The following is a 5,000-nucleotide window of genomic DNA, read 5'->3' as shown; positions in this document are numbered from 1 at the left end:
CCTTAACCTAACTCAAGTTGTCCCTTAACCTAACTCAAGTTGTCCCTTAACCTAACTCAAGTTGTCCCTTAACCTAACTCAAGTTGTCCCTTAACCTAACTCAAGTTGTCCCTTAACCTAACTCAAGTTGTCCCTTAACCTAACTCAAGTTGTCCCTTAACCTAACTCAATTTGTCCCTTAACCTAACTCAATTTGTCCCTTAACCTAACTCAATTTGTCCCTTAACCTAACTCAATTTGTCCCTTAACCTAACTCAATTTGTCCCTTAACCTAACTCAAGTTGCCCCTTAACCTAACTCAAGTTGCCCCTTAACCTAACTCAATTTGTCCCTTAACCTAACTCAATTTGTCCCTTAACCTAACTCAATTTGTCCCTTAACCTAACTCAATTTGTCCCTTAACCTAACTCAAGTTGTCCCTTAACCTAACTCAAGTTGTCCCTTAACCTAACTCAATTTGTCCCTTAACCTAACTCAAGTTGTCCCTTAACCTAACTCAAGTTGTCCCTTAACCTAACTCAATTTGTCCCTTAACCTAACTCAATTTGTCCCTTAACCTAACTCAAGTTGCCCCTTAACCTAACTCAAGTTGCCCCTTAACCTAACTCAAGTTGTCCCTTAACCTAACCCACGTTGTCCCTTAACCTAACCCACGTTGTCCCTTAACCTAACCCACGTTGTCCCTTAACCTAACCCACGTTGTCCCTTAACCTAACCCACGTTGTCCCTTAACCTAACCCACGTTGTCCCTTAACCTAACCCACGTTGTCCCTTAACCTAACCCACGTTGTCCCTTAACCTAACCCACGTTGTCCCTTAACCTAACCCACGTTGTCCCTTAACCTAACCCACGTTGTCCCTTAACCTAACCCACGTTGTCCCTTAACCTAACCCACGTTGTCCCTTAACCTAACCCACGTTGTCCCTTAACCTAACCCACGTTGTCCCTTTGCCTAACATAGTTCACTGCTCGGAATCTCTGGTGTCGTTGTTATCCTCATGTAGATGTCTTGCGAGTGTTGCTTACTTTCCACATATTCCCGCTATCCACTGTCAATTGTACTGCAATAGGACTATATCGCCCCCCCCCCCCTCTGTCCCCCTCTTTGTGTCTCTGTCCTCTCAAGCTGGTCGGTTTGGCGTTTGAGTGTTAAATGAGCCTCGCAGCTGTTCAGTTGCATTCAGATGTCGACGCCCTCAGTGTACGTCGTGGTATGGTCTGTGTCCATTGTCCGCTGATGTCGTACGCGTAACCCACACGCTGTACCGATCATCGGTCGTTACGTACAGAGTGAAGTAGTGTGATACGTGTGACCGTACGCTGGCTGTGCCCAACGGTGTCGAATCTCAATTTCCATATGTTGTGCTCGATGCTACTTGTCTCGTCTCCCAATAACAGCTAGGTTGCACTGTGGTACGCCGTAGAGGCGTGTGGGAGGAACGTACGAACGCATTGTATGTCACCCTGGGTCGCTGGGGGTGGTGGTGCGGTGAGTCAGGTCAGGTCAGGTCAGGTCAGCGTGAGCCGTCTGATGTAGTGACGCGTGTATTCCGACTTTGTCGTATTGCCTCACACAAAGTGCTACCCTGGTGGACCGCGTTCCATATCTGGGACATGCCGCAGATGCCGGTTGACAGTGGATCGCGGAAGGGACATCGCATACGTGCGCGGGCCACCTTCCACGTGTTCTCTTCTGCACATGTCGCAGTGTGTATGTGGTCTGATGTAGTGTGTCGTGACACATGACATCCTGGCATGCAAGAATTGTTGAATTCGCAAATGTAGGTGGACATCTACGTTTACTGCCCAAGATACGCAAATGAACTGGAAATCCGTTGTTGAGCGGTTCACGCTGGAGGTGAATCTGTGATGGCGACGATCGGTACAGCTATTAACCGGTTGTTTCAGCGGTACCCGCCACATCCACACACGTGACTAGGCCCATGTGGGTATGAAGCGATACGCGGCGGTGGCTTGGTGGGACTGTTCCCGGCCGGTGAAGGGGGGCCGCCCGGCGTGTTGGCCGCGCGCTGCGTGGGCGCACGCGCAACAGGCGGCTGGTGGGGGGCGCCGAGTGGCAGGAGCGCCAGCCGACGGGCCCGGCAGGCGGCGCAGCTACGCTGCGGCGCACCCTGCACGCGGCGCCTGGCGGCCAAAGTTGGTTCAGCCGAGCCCGGTGCGAAGCGCGGTGGACATCTGCAGTGTGCTGGTCTGATTGAGGACTGTGTGCGTTGAGGATGCGCCGCCGCCTGGCACTCGGCGCCGCGACGCCGTCTGCTGCTCGGTCGCCCCAGCGGTTCTCGCAGGTGGTTTGTATCGCAGTTGTGCGGACGTGTAGGCGCGTGCGCTGTGCTGGGAGAGTTCGCTTCTGCACCCAAGTGGGGCTTTGCCCTTGTGTGGCGCTGGCGTTGGAGCTGCCGGTCACCATAGGTGGCGCGTGTTGTCTCCCGCCGGCAATGCCACGACAGCACGCTCCCGGGCCTCTGTCGGCAGCGGCAAGCTCAGTTGGGAGCAAGGGTGTTCGCACTAAAACCGTCTACTCGCCTAACTCCGGGTGATTGCGCCTCTCTCGAAACCGACCAAGTACCTAGGACGGCGCTGCGCGCCGCCGGGACCTGAGAGGGTTTCGAGGTGTATCGTGCAGGGGAGCTCGGCCTCCTCCTGTTTGCAGAATAATTGAGCGGACGCTTGCGTGTTCGCGCGGGCCCCCGGGACACACTCCCGGGCGGCCGGCTGCTCAGCTCTAGTTGACGCAGCTCCCTGGTTGATCCTGCCAGTAGTCATATGCTTGTCTCAAAGATTAAGCCATGCATGTCTCAGTACAAGCCGCATTAAGGTGAAACCGCGAATGGCTCATTAAATCAGTTATGGTTCCTTAGATCGTACCCACGTTACTTGGATAACTGTGGTAATTCTAGAGCTAATACATGCAAACAGAGTCCCGACCAGAGATGGAAGGGACGCTTTTATTAGATCAAAACCAATCGGATTGGCTTGTCTGGTCCGTTTGCCTTGGTGACTCTGAATAACTTTGGGCTGATCGCACGGTCCTCGTACCGGCGACGCATCTTTCAAATGTCTGCCTTATCAACTGTCGATGGTAGGTTCTGCGCCTACCATGGTTGTAACGGGTAACGGGGAATCAGGGTTCGATTCCGGAGAGGGAGCCTGAGAAACGGCTACCACATCCAAGGAAGGCAGCAGGCGCGCAAATTACCCACTCCCGGCACGGGGAGGTAGTGACGAAAAATAACGATACGGGACTCATCCGAGGCCCCGTAATCGGAATGAGTACACTTTAAATCCTTTAACGAGTATCTATTGGAGGGCAAGTCTGGTGCCAGCAGCCGCGGTAATTCCAGCTCCAATAGCGTATATTAAAGTTGTTGCGGTTAAAAAGCTCGTAGTTGGATTTGTGTCCCACGCTGTTGGTTCACCGCCCGTCGGTGTTTAACTGGCATGTATCGTGGGACGTCCTGCCGGTGGGGCGAGCCGAAGGGGTGCTTTCGCGTCCCGAGGCGGACCCCGTTTAAATCCTACCAGGGTGCTCTTTGTTGAGTGTCTCGGTGGGCCGGCACGTTTACTTTGAACAAATTAGAGTGCTTAAAGCAGGCAAGCCCGCCTGAATACTGTGTGCATGGAATAATGGAATAGGACCTCGGTTCTATTTTGTTGGTTTTCGGAACCCGAGGTAATGATTAATAGGGACAGGCGGGGGCATTCGTATTGCGACGTTAGAGGTGAAATTCTTGGATCGTCGCAAGACGAACAGAAGCGAAAGCATTTGCCAAGTATGTTTTCATTAATCAAGAACGAAAGTTAGAGGTTCGAAGGCGATCAGATACCGCCCTAGTTCTAACCATAAACGATGCCAGCCAGCGATCCGCCGCAGTTCCTCCGATGACTCGGCGGGCAGCCTCCGGGAAACCAAAGCTTTTGGGTTCCGGGGGAAGTATGGTTGCAAAGCTGAAACTTAAAGGAATTGACGGAAGGGCACCACCAGGAGTGGAGGCTGCGGCTTAATTTGACTCAACACGGGAACCTCACCAGGCCCGGACACCGGAAGGATTGACAGATTGATAGCTCTTTCTTGATTCGGTGGGTGGTGGTGCATGGCCGTTCTTAGTTGGTGGAGCGATTTGTCTGGTTAATTCCGATAACGAACGAGACTCTAGCCTGCTAACTAGTCGCGTGACATCCTTCGTGCTGTCAGCGATTACTTTTCTTCTTAGAGGGACAGGCGGCTTCTAGCCGCACGAGATTGAGCAATAACAGGTCTGTGATGCCCTTAGATGTTCTGGGCCGCACGCGCGCTACACTGAAGGAATCAGCGTGTCTTCCTAGGCCGAAAGGTCGGGGTAACCCGCTGAACCTCCTTCGTGCTAGGGATTGGGGCTTGCAATTGTTCCCCATGAACGAGGAATTCCCAGTAAGCGCGAGTCATAAGCTCGCGTTGATTACGTCCCTGCCCTTTGTACACACCGCCCGTCGCTACTACCGATTGAATGATTTAGTGAGGTCTTCGGACTGGTACGCGGCATCGACTCTGTCGTTGCCGATGCTACCGGAAAGATGACCAAACTTGATCATTTAGAGGAAGTAAAAGTCGTAACAAGGTTTCCGTAGGTGAACCTGCGGAAGGATCATTACTGACTAGACTGCATGTCTTTCGATGTGCGTGTCGTGTCGCGCAACACGCTACCTGTACGGCAGTGGCCGTGCGCCGCGTGCGGAACCACGCGTGCCTCTCAAAACTAGCGGAAGTGTTGTTGTTGTGTGGTACGAGCGCTGAAGCTCTGGAGCGGCTGGCCTGCGGTACCTGGCGCCTGGCGCCGGTTTTGAATGACGTTCGCCCGAGTGCCTGTCCGCTCCGGTGTGGAGCCGTACGACGCCCATCGGCTGTGAGGCCGTTGGACACAAAAAAATAGTGGAACAGGGGCCGTCAGACGCCTCAGTCCCGCAAATGCTACTGTCTTGAAAGAGACAGTGGGAGACTGAA

At 53.3% G+C, this 5,000-nt stretch overlaps 1 non-coding gene across 1 annotated transcript; it reads left to right on the top strand.

Annotated features, from left to right (window-relative positions):
* The first annotated feature begins 2,758 nt into the window (after positions 1–2,758).
* Positions 2,759–4,650, top strand: LOC126313525 (small subunit ribosomal RNA). The gene has a single exon (XR_007555210.1). It is a non-coding gene; the product is annotated as a small subunit ribosomal RNA (ribosomal RNA).
* Positions 4,651–5,000: the final 350 nt, after the last annotated feature.

Source organism: Schistocerca gregaria, unplaced genomic scaffold, assembly GCF_023897955.1.
Source record: "Schistocerca gregaria isolate iqSchGreg1 unplaced genomic scaffold, iqSchGreg1.2 ptg000483l, whole genome shotgun sequence".
NCBI lineage: Eukaryota > Metazoa > Arthropoda > Insecta > Orthoptera > Acrididae > Schistocerca > Schistocerca gregaria.
Note: the sequence above shows the minus strand (reverse complement) of the source record. Positions and strands in the feature narration are given on the sequence as shown.